The sequence below is a fragment of the Pecten maximus genome, chromosome 10 (assembly GCF_902652985.1).
Source record: "Pecten maximus chromosome 10, xPecMax1.1, whole genome shotgun sequence".
NCBI classification, from domain to species: Eukaryota; Metazoa; Mollusca; class Bivalvia; order Pectinida; family Pectinidae; genus Pecten; species Pecten maximus.
This window is the reverse complement of record NC_047024.1, coordinates 38,593,463-38,612,886: the sequence shown is the minus strand read 5'-3', so window position 1 is coordinate 38,612,886 and position 19,424 is coordinate 38,593,463. Positions and strand designations below refer to the sequence as shown.

General features: G+C 36.7%; 1 protein-coding gene across 3 annotated transcripts in view; it reads left to right on the top strand.

Annotated features, from left to right (window-relative positions):
• The window catches only part of LOC117335921 (nucleolar protein dao-5-like), a 54,458-nt gene that overhangs the window by 15,515 nt on the left and 19,519 nt on the right, over positions 1 to 19,424 (top strand). For all 3 annotated transcript variants that reach the window (XM_033896204.1, XM_033896203.1, XM_033896205.1), the window contains exon 2: positions 1,229 to 1,331. The gene's annotated coding sequence lies outside the window, so the exon portion shown is untranslated. The remainder of the gene's footprint in view (positions 1 to 1,228; positions 1,332 to 19,424) is intronic.

Here is a 19,424-nt window from a genome sequence, read left to right as displayed (position 1 = left end):
ATCTCTATCTGGACAGGTAGATATCCTGTCAGATGTCTGACTATCTGGACAGGTAGATACACTGTCAAATGTCTGACTATCTGGACAGGTAGATACACTGTCACATGTCTGACTATCTGGACAGGTAGATACACTGTCAAATGTCTGACTATCTGGACAGGTAGATATCCTGTCAGATGTCTGACTATCTGGACAGGTAGATACACTGTCACATGTCTGACTATCTGGACAGGTAGATATCCTGTCAGATGTCTGACTATCTGGACAGGTAGATACACTGTCAGATGTCTGACTATCTGGACAGGTAGATATCCTGTCAGATGTCTGACTATCTGGACAGGTAGATATCCTGTCAGATCTCTGACTATCTGGACAGGTAGATATCCTGTCATATGTCTGACTATCTGGACAGGTAGATATCCTGTCAGATGTCTGACTATCTGGACAGGTAGATATCACTGTCAGATGTCTGACTATCTGGACAGGTAGATATCCTGTCAGATGTCTGACTATCTGGACAGGTAGATATCCTGTCATATGTCTGACTATCTGGACAGGTAGATATCCTGTCAGATGTCTGACTATCTGGACAGGTAGATATCCTGTCATATATCTGACTATCTGGACAGGTAGATATCCTGTCAGATGTCTGACTATCTGGACAGGTAGATATCCTGTCATATATCTGACTATCTGGACAGGTAGGTATCCTGTCAGATGTCCGGCTGCTGGGTTCTTGGCTCAGTGGTGATGACCATATTTTCTTATAGAAGATAATATATCCAGTGTAATGCACTTTTTATCATCATACCAGGACATTGGACAATAACCCTGTGTACCTGTAAAACGAGTCAACAAAATGGACATTCCCGAGAACTGGTTGGCCATTTAGAAAGCTGACTATGCTCGGAGGTTTAAAGAAAATTATAGAACTGTTTGATTAATCAGTGTCCAGTGAAGGTTTTAATTTACAGGTAAAATAAATAAGTCGTCCTGGTCAGCCATTCAGTGGTGTTGGGGCTTCGGTGTGAATACAGCGGATTATAGGTAGGGTAAAGTTACCAGTATGACAGCTGAGGTTTTTGTGCATATTTTGTGATGGACAGCCAATCATTGGGCTTTTATTGGTGTGTAGTAGTTAAGATGTTAGCTGGAGTTTTTACGTTGTTGGTACAACAGCGTATTGATAAAATACTGGAGTTAATATGTACCTCATTTATCATTGTAGATTGGTGTGTGGAATTGTGTAGAACAACCTCAACACAATGTTGACATTCTTCTTTGATCATCGCTGACCTGTTAAACAGGTGCTTGGAAAATACCATACACAGGTAAGGAGAGAATGCTGAGACAGGATAATCAATGTTAGCTACTACAGGTCCAAACCTGACCATTACCAAGGTCTTTTTCTTTTAAGTCCACATACTTCCATTTGTTTTGACGTATGTGAACTGATTTTAAAGAATGCCTCCAGACCCCACTAATATGGGACACCTTTGGCCTACAATGCATTTGTTGACAACACATGCTCATTTAGAAGTGTGTTATGAATGAGTGGTACCAGATGGTTTTGAAAATTTACTATACATATATATGATGATGTGAGTAGATTGATGCATGATGACAGATTTTGTCCTAGAATTCTTCTCAACTCATGTTCTTTCCATTCTAAAATTGAATTCAGGGACCTTCGGTACCTTTTCTATTTGTCGAGAAAGAAACAGAATGTTAAATGTATTTAGTCATAATGAATTTTTTGTTGTGCAGTGGTGATGGTTATTTAATTGTCTTCTATTCTTAATTCTCTGTCCTCAAATGGTTTCTAATATGATGGAAGGTTAATGCTGTCTGTCATCTGTTCATGGTAACAGACAACTTGACTGAACATATATAAATTTAAATGATTCTTTATTCAGTACTATTACTTATGCTGTCCAGACTGCAACATATATCAATTTAAACGATTCTATTTTCAATACTATTACTTATACAGTCCAACTTTCTAAAGAATAAATTGATGCATTTAAGTTTAAAATTGACTTTAAAATTCAAATTTTAACTGTACAACCTTGAAATGAAATTTGTCTTTTAAAATCAGACTGATTCATGTTTGGTAAATATCTATAAGTATGGTAGTCACAGTCCGATTCGAGAATCTTACATAATAGCAAGAATTTATGTTGAACAAATTTCAGCCAATTTTCTCACGAAAGGCCAAGGTATACACAGTTGAAAATCATATAAACAGTTTAAATATTTTTTAATTATGACATTCCAGTACATTATTTGTATCAAACAGGGTTATCTTAAGTCCGTCTTGAATCGGTAGTAGATTAATGAATGGGAACATAATTCATACCAAGCCTGCAGTGTTGATAGTAACTGTAATTTTGACAGCTTTTCCTGACATTAAGGGATAGGGGTTGTAACAGATCCCCGATGTTGACACAATGTTGAGATCTTAGCCTCTGTGAATGTACTCATTTTAAATTTCACAGGTGAGGTTGGAAATGGAATTGATCCTCAAATTCTTGTATATTGATTTCCCTGGGTCCTAACTGCTGTCTGATCGGGTAGGCTTAGAGGTTTTGTGGACAGGGTTAAAATGTGTCTCCCTCCCGGTGAGAGATGGCTAATACATCAACAAACAATGTCCATCAGAAATGGGTTAAGGTTTTATAATTCATTTCCCTAAATTTGTTTTTAAAACCAGTACATATACATATTTTATTTGTTATGGAAGCTATACTGACCAGCTGTGTTTGTACCAGCGGTGAGAATTTCTCTATCCTGTCTTTGATGTGAAATTGAAGAAGGATTTTTCCGACTCTACCACAATGTCCTTTTACTGTAACAATGAATAATTCCAAAACATGTCTGGAGTCGATGACAGACGATGATAATTCCTCTGTAGTTGGTGACAGTATCCTCATTAAATGAACACTTAAAATACTTGATGACTGTCAAGTATGACTACATGGATGTAGTATATTCCAAACCTTTGTTGACCTTTATCAAATGGGTATCAATATGTGAAAATCTTAGAATTCAGATATATTAAGAATTTCAGGTAAAAATTATGTCGGAGGTGTTTCACATTTACTACAAATAAACCTAGCTAGTCTGGACTCCTCCCTTCCCTTTTTATGCGAGTCTGATCCTTTGTTGTCCTTTCGACCTTGGTGGGGATCAGGGACTAGTGTAAGGCTACTCGGTTCATTTCTATAACTGAGACCAAAGGGGTGAAATCAACAATAGAAGTTTAAGGAGAGGGTAAACACAATGGTAGGAGATTAAAGGTCATATGTGCTCATTATAGGTCACAGAAAGGTGTTTAAAGGTCAAGGATGGTCATCAAAAGTGTTGGTTTCAATATCAGATTAGATTAAATGTGCACTGCATCAAACTTTTCAGGTAATTAATGGGTAAACAATTCTGGATCAAATTTCTGATACAATTAATGGGTATAAAATCTTGCTTTCATGATCTTTGTCATTCATATTTATTTAGAAAGTTTTGCGTCTGAATAAGTATTTGTTAAATGAATTATTTAAAAAAAAAAACTTAAAAAAAATCTGCAATTCTTATTGGCATACTTATAATGATATATTTAGAAATTTCAACTATAAATTCATTTATACAAACCTTAAGATGTTTTCATGGAAAGATATTCTTTACTTAAAAGTGCTAACAAATGGAATTTTATACCTTGATTAAAGGTAATGAATATCCAAATGATGAAAATGAAAATTCACTAAAGCCTGTACAGTGTTTTCCCACAAATTGAATCACATGGTAGAGTGGAGTTTAGGACTTCACACAAAGATGATGAGACAAGGAGATGGTCGTTTTACATGTGTAATGAGCTGGATCTATCAGTACTATTTCACACCACCAGTATTTCCCCTTGAATACTGTGTCCACTCATCCGGTCGAACCAGCTGGACGCAATCGCAACACAAATTGTCAACCTAATATTTCAATTGACTCTTGTGAACATCCAAATGGATTTTGTTCAGTGTTCTGTACCTCCTAGTACATGAATGTTTTGAGTAGGTTTACATAAACTCTATATTCTTGTATCAAGTTATGTGTCTTTTTTATTTTAGTAATACAGCATTCTTTGAAAGTCTTCGAAGTTATAAGCTACACAGACATTGAAGTATTTAAGATATTAATTATGATAACCTGGGGACCTGTCAGCGTACTAGAATATCGTCAGCTGTGAGATTACGAGGCCTCTGATCATTTTATGCGGTCGTTCTACCATGATATGCATGAAGGCCAATGGTGATGGTATCAGGTTGTCGTCAGATTGCCCACAGGAGATAGACGTGCTCGAGTAAGCTAGTCCTTCCTAGTGTGTGAGGACATACACTGTATACAACACACAACCCACTATACATTCTTTACAGACTTGTCTTGTTGCTACAATAGATGTTCGTCATTTTGAAACTATTTGATTACGTAAAGCTGACCATTTTCAGGTGTTTAGTGTGTCAGTGGGTATATATATATATATATATAGATCTGGTAGATAGTATATACATGACATATAGTCACCACGTAACGAAAAAAACAATATCAGCATGTGAATGCTGGGTAAAGAATATGTACTTATATTGGTAGTCTTTTTGGAGGGTTGATGTTGTCCATTTCTTAACTTTTATAGGAATTTGTTGTGACCAATAGTAGGCCATTATCTCACCTGAATGTGACCAATAGTCTGCCAGTACTTGACCTGAATGTAACCAATAGTCGGCCAGTACTTGACCTGAATGTAACCAATAGTCGGCCAGTACTTGACCTAATGTAACCAATAGTCAGTCAGTACTTGACCTGTATGTAACCAATAGTCGGTCAGTACTTGACCTGAATGTAACCAATAGTCGGTCAGTACTTGACCTGAATGTAACCAATAGTCGGCCAGTACTTGACCTGAATGTGACCAATAGTCGGTCTTAGTACTTGACCTGAATGTGACCAATAGTTGGTCAGTACTTGACCTGAATGTGACCAATGGTCGGTCAGTACTTTAAATTACATGTATGTGACTAGACAACTGTGTTAATGGCTGACAGTCACCAGCAGGTGACAACTTCTCTCCAGATCGTTTATCATACGTTCTTTACATTATAACTTGATGATAGCAGAATTTGTTACAAAATAGTTAAGTTTCTTTTTGAAACTTATCTATCATTTGAAACCCAGATGATTGATCATTGAAGTGTTGAGTAAGTGACCTTAATACAGAAAGGGATATTCAAACTTCTTAATTGATTTTTCCATATTAGGACATGCAATACAAATCGGATGAGTTACCTTGTGATTATACCTAGTGACATCTGTTAGTCAATTACAGGTACACAGGTATGTTGTTACGGCTGAACAACGTTTTACTCAGGTGTTTTAAATGTCTTATATGGACATATAGGCCTTATAATAATACTTGGTATACAACTCTGAACACATTATTGTGTAGAGGGTTCAAAGGTTGTTAGATTTTAGTTTTACAATGGGAATGGATTCAACGGAACAAGTATTTTCATTGGAAGCCTTTCTCTCTACTTTCTGTTCTCATGAACGTAGTTCCCCTGAAGCAAAATTTCATAATTATCATGTTACCCACATTTTTGACATTCCAAACAAGTCAAACTGGTAAGAAAAGTTAGTATTTTATGTACAATGGTATACCTACCATGCAGGAACAACAAGAACTATTTCTGCTACAAGTACAGAATTTAAGACTGACTTATTGATATTGGTAATAAATCTCACTTATGATTAATGTTCACTATGAATATTATTCCATATTATGATTATGAAGTAGACTGTCATCATTAATATATATTATCGGCAAAATATTTTCTAATAAGCAGAATTCAACTTTTTATTCCCCACCCTCATATTTTGGGGGTGGGGGCTATTCATGCCCCTCTGTTGTGTTCGCCACATTACGAATCACTGATGCATCTTGGGGGACTTGGTTCATACTAAACCATATAATATTATTAGGTCATCTGACCCGAAGGGTCAGGATGACCTATAGCCATCGTGCTTCGTCCGTCGTCGTCCGCCGTCCGCCTTCCGCCGTGCGCCGTGCGCCGTGCGCCGTCCGCCGTCCGTAAACTTTTCACATTTCAATCTTCTTCTCAAGTTCCACCAGTGGGATTCACATGAAACTTGCCAGAAATGATCCTGAGATGGTCCTGACCAAGTGTTGTTATTTTTCGGGTTGGTCCGAAATCCAAGATGGCCGCCATAGCCGCCATTTTGAAAACACATTTTAAACTTCTTCTCAAGTTCCACCACTGCTGTTGGGCTGAAACTTGCCAGAAATGATCCTGACATGATCCCGACAAAGTGTTGTTATTTTTCGGGTCGGTCTGAAATCCAAGATGGCCGCCATAGCCGCCATCTTGAAAAACACATTAAAAACTTCTTCTCAAGTTTCACCAGTGCTATTGAGCTGAAACTTGCCTGAAATGATCCTGATATGATCCCGACCAAGTGTTGTTATTTTTTAGATCAGTCCAAAATCCAAGATGGCCGCCATAGCCGCCATCTTGAAAAACACATTTTAAACTTCTTCTCAACTGCCACCAGTGCTATTGAGCTGAAACTTGCCTGAAATGATCCTGATATGATCCCGACCAAGTGTTGTTATTTTTCGGGTCGGTCCGAAATCCAAGATGGCCGCCATAGCCGCCATCTTGAAAAACACATTTTAAACTTCTTCTCAAGTTCCACCTGTGCTATTGAGTTGAAACTTGCCTGAGATGATCCTGATATGATCCCGACCAAGTGTTGTTATTTTTCGGGTCGGTCCGAAATCCAAGATGGCCGCCATAGCCGCCATCTTGAAAAACACATTTAAAACTTCTTCTCAAGTTTCACCAGTGCTATTGAGCTGAAACTTGCCTGAAATGATCCTGATATGATCCCGACCAAGTGTTGTTATTTTTTAGATCAGTCCGAAATCCAAGATGGCCGCCATAGCCGCCATCTTGAAAAACACATTTTAAACTTCTTCTCAAGTTTCACCAGTGCTATTGAGCTGAAACTTGCCTGAAATGATCCTGATATGATCCCGACCAAGTGTTGTTATTTTTTAGATCAGTCCAAAATCCAAGATGGCCGCCATAGCCGCCATCTTGAAAAACACATTTTAAACTTCTTCTCAACTTCCACCAGTGCTATTGAGCTGAAACTTGCCTGAAATGATCCTGATATGATCCCGACCAAGTGTTGTTATTTTTTAGATCAGTCCGAAATCCAAGATGGCCGCCATAGCCGCCATCTTGAAAAACACATTTTAAACTTCTTCTCAAGTTCTACGAGTGCTATTGAGCTGAAACCTGCCTGAAATGATCCTGATATGATCTCGACCAAGTGTTGTTATTTTTCGGGTCGGTCCGTAATCAAAGATGGCCGCTGAGGCCGCCATCTTGAAAAACACATTTTAAACTTCTTCTCAAGTTCTACGAGTGCTATTGAGCTGAAACCTGCCTGAAATGATCCTGATATGATCTCGACCAAGTGTTGTTATTTTTCGGGTCGGTCCGTAATCAAAGATGGCCGCTGAGGCCGCCATCTTGAAAAACACATTTTAAACTTCTTCTCAAGTTCTACGAGTGCTATTGAGCTGAAACCTGCCTGAAATGATCCTGATATGATCTCGACCAAGTGTTGTAATTTTCGGGTCGGTCCGAAATCCAAGATGGCCGCCATAGCCGCCATCTTGAAAAACACATTTTAAACTTCTTCTCAAGTTCCATCAGTGCTATTGAGCTGAAACTTGCCTGAGATGATCCTGATATGATCCCGACCAAGTGTTGTTATTTTTCGTTATTTTTCGGGTCGGTCCGAAATCCAAGATGGCCACCATAACCACCATCTTGAAAAACACATTTTAAACTTCTTCTCCAGGTTCATTGGTGCCTTTGAGCTGGGAATGGATGAGGATGTCAAGGAAGGCGAGCCAACATAGTGGGTTTTTTTTGGCCTCGTAAAAACTTTGACATGGCAGCAATATGGCGGCCATTTTGTAACAAGATTGCGCAATCATGGTTTTCCTGAACAACACCTATTTCAAACTTCTTCTCAAATTCCACTGGTGGAATTCAGCTCTAACTTACCAGAAATGATCCTGAGATGGTCCTTACCAAGTGTAGCTATTTATCGGGTCGGCCAGAAATCCAAGATGGCTGCCATGACAGCCATCTTGAAAAACACATTTTATACTTCTTCTCCAGTTCCACTGGTGCCATTGAGCTGGAAATTGGTGAAGATGTTAAGGAAGCAGGGCCAACAAAGTGTTGTTATTTTTTTGGCCTCGTAAAAACTTTGACAAGGCAGCAATGGCGGCCATTTTGTAACATGATTGTGCAATCATGGTTTTCCTGAACAACACCTATTTCAAACTTTTTCTCAAATTCCACCGGTGGGATTCAGCTCTAACTTACCAGAAATGATCCTGAGATGGTCCACACCAAGTGTTGTTATTTATTGGGTTGTTCAGAAATCCAAGATGGCCACCATGGCCAACAGTGCAACTATATACATGTACTTGCTACAGAGAATGCATACTACAATAATATAAGGGTTTTAATTTAGAGTCAGATGACCGTTAAGGCCCCTGGGCCTCTTGTAAAAGGGAGACTTGGTTCATACTAAACCATAGTATTATAAAAGGGAGACTTGGTTCATACTAAACCATAATATTATAAAATCAAGTTCTGATTAGATTCAGGTGATCATACTCAAGGTTAAAGGTCACCTTTGACCCTTTCTACACAGAACACATTGTTGCATTATTAAGGAGCAGGGGCATTTTACAGACATTTTGTTAGTTGTAATTGTCTTTACTTTGAAGTTCTAGAAAAAAGGGTTCATAAAAGGTTCATGTTCACATGTTTACAATGTAAATTTGTTTTGAGTTAAGGTTTCACACAAACAAAGACTCTGTTTTAAGTGTGTGTTATACATTTGTAGTCTGTAGCTTATACTTTTGGATTGAAAACTCCCTACAGCTACCATTTAAAGTTTGTATGAGTATATATTCAAATTAACTTTGAAAAGAAGCAGGTAAAAAAAGATAGGTAAGGCAATAGATATAGAATAACAAAAACTGTATTGTTATTCAGTGTTAAACGTGTACAGGTGGCCAAGGGCAGTGACAATTTGATGTGTGAGTCATATACATGTATAGTATTCTGAACTTCACGATGAAGACTTACTTAGACAATATAATGTCTTTTTTAGGAGATGAAGATTCAGGAAGTTAGGATAATTTGTGATTTATAAAAAAAAGACTCTTCTGGTTGAATAGTAGAAACTTTTTTTAATTTTGACAAAGGGATTTTAGGACTTTGTAATTTGGTTCACAGCGCCCAAAGGAATGTATACCTTAAATAAGGTAGGGATAACTAAACTGATCAATTGTACTCGGCTCACCGGAAGATTTCAGAGACTGGGGTGGTCTGGTTAAAATTCAATTCTGATATTATGCTGTAGGTTGTGTTGAATGTCAACAGAATGGTCAATAAAGATGAGTTCCTTGGTAGACTGGATGTAAAGGATCCGTACTAGCCTGTGGGTTACCCTGTCTGTTAGTGTAATAGTCACCAAATATCACATGTTGATGTTGACAAAGTTTAAGTAAATTTTTCTTTGAAGAAATTCCTGTTGTACTGGACAACACCTGACTAAGTATTCTGGTATGGTGAATTTCCAATGTAAATACCTGTGTAAAAATCGTTATGTAATTTGGTACGTACTTCTCTGTCAGGGTACCCCAGATTAAATATCACATGTATTTTAAAATGTTGGATTTTAAGTTGTTTCAGATTTCCGCAGTTTAGACAAAATGTTAATCAATCTTTTATACTTTGTGTCAAATTTCACATCAACGTTTAGATCATGTTCACATTGATGAATCAAATGACCGGACAATAATTCATTTCTGGGTGTGATTGTTTTGTTAAAATCAGTGATGTCATCAGCTGTAATTTTATATTCACCGAGGTGTAATGAAAATGTTTCCACAGTGACAACGCCCCAAGGAAACTTACATTTACTGCCAGTTTGTTCTGATGTCTTTATTTTTAATTTTGTTAAAATATTCTTGAGTCATTTGAATGTTTGGCATTTTTGATCTAAGAGTAACAAAAGTCCATATTTGCCTATTTTTGATATACATTTGTTTTAAGTTCTAGTTCATTTTCTCGAATGTCTCGGATTTAAAGTGTTTTATTCCAACATTACCTGTTTGTGGTGTTCTAGTAATATAGCTATTAATGGTCTGAAAGTTTATCATAAAATGTGGGGTATTCTAAATCCTTATATAGCTATTAATGGTCTGAAAGTTTATCATAAAATGTGGGGTATTCTAAATCCTTATATAGCTATTAATGGTCTGAAAGTTTATCATAAAATGTGGGGTATTCTAAATCCTTATATAGCTATTAATGGTCTGAAAGTTTATCATAAAATGTGGGGTATTCTAAATCCTTATATAGCTATTAATGGTCAGAAAGTTTATCATAAAATGTGGGGTATTCTAAATCCTTATATAGCTATTAATGGTCAGAAAGTTTATCATAAAATGTGGGGTATTCTAAATCCTTATATAGCTATTAATGGTCAGAAAGTTTATCATAAAATGTGGGGTATTCTAAATCCTTATATAGCTATTAATGGTCTGAAAGTTTATCATAAAATGTGGGGTATTCTAAATCATTCTGACATGTATAATCTCCATTAAAATGTCACATCAGTTCAGATCTGAACTTTTTTTAATATTCATCAACTTCGAAAAACTCAGGGCAAGTGATATTGACACCTGAAGTCTCCTATATGTCAACAATATCATGTTAATTTCAAATTATTTGTTTAATTCATTTTAATTTGCTCATTCATATCAATTTGCTCAAACCATAGAAAGGCTCTTCAAAATGTGTTTTCCTGATCAAATAGTTTCCACTTGATATGAACCAAGTGTTGTATTCAAAATTACTAGACACAGCTTGTTGGATACTACATACCATATTTATTCTGTGACATTTGAATAAATATTGACAGCCTTTTAAAAGATATCGTGCTCAAACAGAGGTATAAAATTCATTAAATAGTGAACTGTTTGGTTAGTTCTGTAAAGAAATTCCTTAATATTAAATCAGCGTTTGTGGGTGTTATGTTACCCCAGTTGATAGTGTACTGTCTTGGATTGAAGATGTTGATGTAAAGTATCAAATGTCACACAGTTCTGGTTCAGGTCATTGTGGAGGACAGGTTAAGTTACAGAATGGTCGTCTATGCTTTAAAACTTGATTTAGGAAGCACAACAGTATTTAAATAGATGGTGAGCTCTTCACATACCTAACCTGAACAAATATGTTGTGTAAGCACATTTAAAAATTAACATTATTCTGCCATAATAAGCATATATTACAAGTAGCCATTGAAAAACTGTTTTTTAGGCTGTAGTTTTTGTTTACCTGTCAAACGGTAAAAAAAATCACTGATTGCATAAAAACATGGGCTCGAAACCTTGATTTTCTTGAACATGATTTTAAGTGAAATGAAGAATAAATTAAAGTACAAATGTAGCAAGAATCATATATGATGCATTCAAAGCATCCGTCTAAGCAACAGCTATGCTTAATTCTCAATTACTCATCTACTCCTTAATATTAATAATGAAGATTTAAACTGAAAGGTTTGTTACATCAACTTACACATGTATATATTTAATTATATTTGACCTTGTCAAAAATAATACATTTTCTTTTCTATCCTAAATATGATCCAACGCAGACAGAGTTAGGTTTGTCGCCCCCATGAACATCCTAACATTTTGGGGCAGGGTCTCATTGTAGTAGTTGGTGACTACCTCACTGAACAACATATGGGCGGCTCATTGCATGCCAACTAGAGCATTTCGTGTAAAGTGTCCAATGCCCAAGGACACAACCACGACAGCACAGACCGTCCATATGTCTCAGCGTTCTAAGGAACACAAACCGTCACGGGTAGGGAGAATCAAAACCGTCACGGGTAGGGAGAATCGAACCATGCATCTTCATCTGAGGTTATGTGGCTGGTGCTCTGACTGACTGGGCTAATGTGGCCTCCTCAAACATAGAGAAAGAATTATGCACATAGTTAACATGCAAAAATGCCAGAACATTAAATCTAGTATAGATACATTTAAGTATGTAAGGCAGTGATTAGAGAACCTGAGTTTGGTCTGATCACATTATGTCCAGTGGTCACCATGCTTTACAACCCTAGTAATTGCTTGTCCCTAGTCAAGGACAAGTGTCGGACATGTCCTGAACTATTGACCGACATTGTGGACCAGACTTATACATATCGCTGTATGGAAACATGAAGACCTGGTGCTATATATGGCTTACTGTTTATGACACACAGTCCTTTTTTACCATCAAAGATAATTTATGTGAGCGATGGTCAAAGATGTCAATTGATGGCCTACTAACATTGGTCTGGAGTGCTGTTGACCATAAGCTAGGTGAGAACTAGTTTTTTTCACCTGGATGACATGATCATTTCTCAGGTATTTTTATATGTCTGTACAGGTGAGAAAAAGTTTTTTGATTCTGTACATCTGTCTGTTTGGAGAGAATCTAGAATAGGATACATTATACTCTTCACAGTAAAGAAACGTGTCGACTAAATGTATCTATACCTGAAAAAAATCAAATATCAAATCAAGCAATTCAATCAGTCTCTAAAAGGATTACTTACAGTCCTTTCTCTACCTCTTTGTATAGCTGTGTAGACTACAGGAAAGTTAAGCTATGGCATTAGGTAACTGTTGTAGGACTGAACATTTAAAACAGAAAAATTGATTGTTGTGCTTTTAATGCAAATTTGAATGTAGGTTTTGTTGGTTGGTTGGTTGATTTGTTTGCTAGATGTATCCTTGTGAACAGCCAGGGTCATTTCGAGGTGGGGTCTCCTTGTAGTAGTTGGTGACTACCTCACTGAACAAGATATGGGAGGCCCATTACATGACATCCAGAGCAATTAGAGTAAAGTGTCTTGTCCATGGACACAACCAAGACAGTACAGACTTGTCTGTTTTTCAGCTTCCCGAGAAACACAAACAGACATGTGTAGGGAGTGTCAAATCAAACACCTCAGATTTTTACCTGAGGGTATGTGGCAGTCACTCTAATCGACTGAGCTATCACAGCCCCTTAAAGATGTAGGGAGACAGTGGAACATATAGCAACTTTAAATGTAGACTCAGAAAGCCATAAATGTAGACTTAAAAGGCCTTTAATGTAGACTCAGAAGGATAATAATGTAGACTTAGAAGGCCATCAATGTAGACTCATAAGGCCATAAATGTAGACACTGATTTGAGGCCATTAATGTATAAGACTCAGAAGGCCATTAATATAGACTTAGAAGGCAATTAATGTAGACTCAGTTGGCCATTAATGTAGACTTAGAAGGCCATTAATGAAGGCTCAGTAGGTCATTAATGAAGGCTCAGTAGGCCATTAATGTAGACTTAGAAGGCCATTAATGTAGACTCAGTAGGTCATTAATGTAGACTTAGAAGGCCATTAATGAAGGCTCAGTAGGTCACTAATGAAGGCTCAGTAGGCCATTAATGTAGACTTAGAAGGCCATTAATGTAGACTCAGTAGGTCATTAATGTAGACTCAGTAGGTCATTAATGTAGACTTAGAAGGCCATTAATGAAGGCTCAGTAGGCCATTAATGTAGACTCAGTAGGTCATTAATGTAGACTCAGTAGGTCATTAATGTAGACTTAGAAGGCCATTAATGAAGGCTCAGTAGGCCATTAATGTAGACTCAGTAGGTCATTAATGTAGACTCAGTAGGCCATTAATGTAGACTTAGAAGGCCATTAATGTAGACTCAGTAGGCCATTAATGTAGACTCAGTAGGTCATTAATGTAGACTCAGTAGGCCATTAATGTAGACTTAGAAGGCCATTAATGAAGGCTCAGTAGGCCATTAATGTAGACTTAGAAGGCCATTAATGTAGACTCAGTAGGCCATTAATGTAGGCTTAGAAGGCCATTAATGAAGGCTCAGTAGGTCATTAATGTAGACTTAGAAGGCCATTAATGTAGACTCAGTAGGCCATAAATGTAGACTTAGAAGGCCATTAATGAAGGCTCAGTAGGCCATTAATGTAGACTTAGAAGGCCATTAATGTAGACTTAGAAGGCAATTAATGTAGACTCAGTAGGTCATTAATGAAGGCTCAGTAGGCCATTAATGAAGGCTCAGTAGGTCATTAATGTAGACTTAGAAGGCCATTAATGTAGACTCAGTAGGTCATTAATGTAGACTTAGAAGGCCATTAATGAAGAATCAGTAGGTCATTAATGTAGCCTTAGAAGGCCATTAATGAAGGCTCAGTAGGTCATTAATGTAGACTTAGAAGGCCATTAATGAAGGCTCAGTAGGTCATTAATGTAGCCTTAGAAGGCCATTAATGAAGGCTCAGTAGGTCATTAATGTAGACTTAGAAGGCCATTAATGAAGGCTCAGTAGGTCATTAATGTAGACTTAGAAGGCCATTAATGAAGGCTCAGTAGGTCATTAATGCATTCAGATTTGGACATTGCTGAGGTCTACAATTGTTGTAAGTGATGATTTACTTGACATCCATCTTTAAAGTAACCATTTTAAAAGAACACGTGCTTAAAACTGTTTTGTTAATATGCTATTAAGGTAGAGATAGCGGTTGGAGTATTTATATGTAAATTTAGAATTACACTCCCATCTGATAAGGGTAAATTGACTCGCCAGCAGATACATAGCCCCTGTATGTAAGTTGACTCGCCAGCAGATACATAGCCCCTGTATGTAAGATATTAATATATGCATACTAGAAATGTCCAAAATGGGCTATAGTTAATGCACCCTTAAACAGTTTTACCTTAATTGTAAATATTATGTTGTGTTAAAACGGCCCCATGCACTTAAATGGGAATTTTATTTTGCACAAGTCTATATTATCTTCAAATGATAACTACACATATACAAATATAAAAATACAAATTCAAAAATTTGTATGTGCATGCGATGTAACAGTATTATTATGTAGACTAGTTATTAAGGAAGACTTTAGTTTGGAAACCTCGAGGATTTAGACAGATATCGGGGTATGTGTGGTAACAGAACCTCGAAGATTTAGACAGATATCGGGGTATGTGTGGTAACAGAACCTCGAGGATTTAGACAGATATTGGGGTATGTGTGGTAACAGAACCTCGAGGATTTAGACAGATATCGGGGTATGTGTGGTAACAGAACCTCGAGGATTTAGACAGATATCGGGGTATGTGTGGTATGTAACAGAACCTCGAGGATTTAGACAGATATCGGGGTATGTGTGGTAACAGAACCTCGAGGATTTAGACAGATATCAGGGTGTTGTTTGGTAGCAGAACAGAAAGCAAGGGTGAAATATGAACAAAATGTAGATTTTTACGGAAACACTTGAAAATGTACAAATAGAAGCAGACCAGGTGTTCCAGCAGAGTAAGGGTCTTCTTCGTCATCTTCTCTAATCTTGGTCAAATTCAGGCAATGTCACATTCTCAAATCAAAGGCTTTAAGAGTTTTCAGAAAAGGTAGGCTTCCCACAGTACATTGCCCTCCAGAAAATTTTGTTCAAAAACAGAAAGTCATCAAACATACCATTTTCCAGTGATTGAACACATGGAGAAATTTTAGGAATTCTACTGTTTTTCTTTATTTGCTAATTAGATATTCCATTCCACTTACAATAAGGTCTGTCCTATTATCTAATCTGTCTAAATATATTATTTTTGTATTAGTGTTTGTGAAGATGTAAAACTGGAATGATTGTTACTGATGTATAGTTTGAAGTTAAATAAGCCGCCATCTGAGCGTGATGGTTCTGTGTTGACATTAAATGTCATAGTATATATATTCATTCATTTTCTATCCACCTCATTTCCCTTATTGTAAAAAAATATGTTAAACAAGTAGTGATGATGATTACAGAAATCTGAGCCGCTTGGTCGTTCATCACGGAATGTTGTTTTTTGTGACATTCGTCTTGTGGAATACGATGTCAAAACACATTTTTACCTTTGAGTGGCTTTTTAGTTAGCGGAAGACGGATTGTGGAGTCCCTGAATGTGAGGGCGGCCATCATGGCGAGATGTGAAGTCATCCATAATTAGCTGATTATCTGTCATGATGTTACCCTTTGAGATATGAGCGTGACCAGTTTTATATCTCGTTTCTACAGGATATAGTGACCAATGACTTTTATATGAAAATTCCGAGTACAGGTAACTCTAGATAAAAGGGTTGTTGTCCACAACCAAGGCCAATCTTGATTATTTTTTAGATGAACTACTAATTAAGAGGATTGAGTATTGATGAAATACTTAAAATAGATTGATAGTTCATTGATTTTGAAAGTATCAACCCTCATTCGTCCATTGAATATACAGACAAAGCTAAGTTTTCTGACTTTGCTGTACTGTATATAATGTTAATTACCTCACTCAGCCCTCAGATTCATTCCTTCACAATGCAACTAGGTAGATGTGCATGTGTGCATACAGTTTTGTTTACAAACACTGAGTGTTTTGTTTACCAACATACAACATTCATGTGACCATGAACCTTATATTTTGAGAATTGTTTGATGTTCCTGACTCACTCTGACCTACACCATATCCTGCCGATGTTCCTTGAAGGCACAGATGTAGGGCTGGCCAGTCTACACTTTGATGTGACGGCCATGATGACAATATTATACGATGATAGGTTAATGTGCATCACTCTCACTTCTCTGGTGTGTCCACTCAATGTCCACTCAATGTCCAGTCAGGCTTGTATATATGACTAATAACCCATCCATCACGGACCCTAATTAATAATAGTCTCGGATCTGGAGGTCACAGTCAGTCAGGGCAGGTTAAAGAGACAGATATTAACCTTAGGTAGTCTGTGCAAGTACAAAAAGAAATCCCTTAATTACAGGTAACAATAAAATTCATTTGTTTTCATTGGTACAAAAAATATGGCAGGAGAGTTGACACTATCTGGTTAATTGTGGTCGGTGATTAAAAATTACAAGTTACCTTCAATTTGTTGTATGATATATATAAATACAAAAAAAGTGTACAGGATTTGTCAATTGCAGTTGGTGATTGTTGGTGGTGGTTTAGACTTAATTATGCCCCCGTCATGAATTTGGGAGCATATAATGTTACCCATGTCAGTCCCGTCAGTCCTCGGTCCCGTCAGTCCTCCCGTCCCGTCAGTCCTCGGTCCCGTCGGTCCCATCCCCATGCAACGTAGCTAGCTATAATCTCAAGAACTGTTGATGGGACGGATCCTCACCAAACTGTGTTTCTGGGTGTCAAATGGCAGCGGCAGCATTTATGTGTTACAGGCATTTTCTAGTTTGTCAATTAATGTTGGTGGTTGAGAAATTGTTTTTGATTATTTTATATTTCAAAAATCATTTTTAATCATCATAATTATTCAATTATCGTCTGTATTGATAAATTTCTGATACATTACAATATACCTTTTAAAAAAAATTCATTTAAAACATTATTTTAATCAAGAATAGATAATATGATGTAAGCTTGATCGCAGGTAAGAAATATTAGATCATGGAAGCGAATATCTCTTGTTACCAGTGAGGATAATAGCACTAGATTAAAATTTATTTCAGTTCCTGAATTATTTATTAAATTTGGACCACCACTAGTAACTGTCCGTGTGAATTCCTCAGTGTTTTAATGACAACACAAAAATCTGAAGTGCTTCCTGAAGATTTATACCCAAACAAGTCTTTGTCTTCTGTTACTTACCCTGATCGATAGACTAGACGTCATGATTTGGACTATTATTTTATATTAGATTGGCAACATGTATATATCTTATTTAAAGGAGGTACTGTCAACTTATAAATGTATACATTTACTCAACAGGAGTCCAGTAATTATGGGGTTGATGACTGTCAGCAGTTTATGTATCACTGTTTTTTGTATGATTTCTCAAATTTAAAAAGAATGGCTGAAGTTGAGAAACAGGAATACTTCATTGTTGGATGTAAAATGCTTGATATTATTTAGACTTGTGTTACATTGTTGAAGCTGTATTGACTCGCAATAAAGAAGACTTGAGATGTACTACAGCTACTGCATGAAGACTAAAATAGACTTTAATAGGCGTCCAAATAACTCCAGTGTTGGTACAAATAAACAAAAATGAGGAAAGTAATTTTGTTTTGACACGACAAATATTTTTTTAGATGGATTCTGGTTTAAAAGCAATTTAAAATGTCAGATATAGAAAGTTGATTTGAGATTAGATGTGATTTGTATCACCTCATGAAAACTCTGTAGAATATAATTGATTGTTTGTTCTCGTGCAGTGAAAATCGTTAATGCGGTACTTGTCAACCATTTTAAATAGGTATAAACATGGAGTACAACTTGGGGTTAAACTTTAGCTGTTGTCCTTCTGCAATTAAGTCCTAGGTTTTAAATCACACAGAACACCATCAGTCAAACAAGCCAATAGTTACTGTCACAAGGGCAACATATTTGTGGAGTTTCTGTTTGGTGTATTGTATATCACCTGGTTCAGTCTTTGATGTTACTGGATGGTAACATGAGGATTGGGCTTATCTCTTGTGCATTTGTGCTCTAAAGTGGGCTGACAACTAGCTCATGATACATGTTCTGTTAAAAAAAATAAACATGTAATGTAACTGACAGGTAAAGCATTGTGATATATACAGGTAGTAACTGACAGGTAAAGCATTGTGATATATAAAGGTGTAGTAACTGACAGGTAAAGCATTGTGATATATACAGGTAGTAACTGACAGGTAAAGCATTGTGATATATAAAGGTGTAGTAACTGACAGGTAAAGCATTGTGATATATACAGGTAGTAACTGACAGGTAAAGCATTGTGATGTATAAGGTTGTAACTGACAGGTAAAGCATTGTGATATATAAAGGTAGTAACTGACAGGTAAAGCATTGTGATGTATAAGGTTGTAACTGACAGGTAAATCATTGTGATATATAAAGGTGTAGTAACTGACAGGTAAAGCATTGTGATATATACAGGTAGTAACTGACAGGTAAAGCATTGTGATATATACAGGTAGTAACTGACAGGTAAATCATTGTGATGTATAAGGTAGTAACTGACAGGTAAAGCATTGTGATATATAAAGGTAGTAACTGACAGGTAAAGCATTGTGATATATAAAGGTGTAGTAACTGACAGGTAAAGCATTGTGATATATACAGGTAGTAACTGACAGGTAAAGTATTGTGATATATACAGGTAGTAACTGACAGGTAAAGCATTGTGATATATAAAGGTGTAGTAAC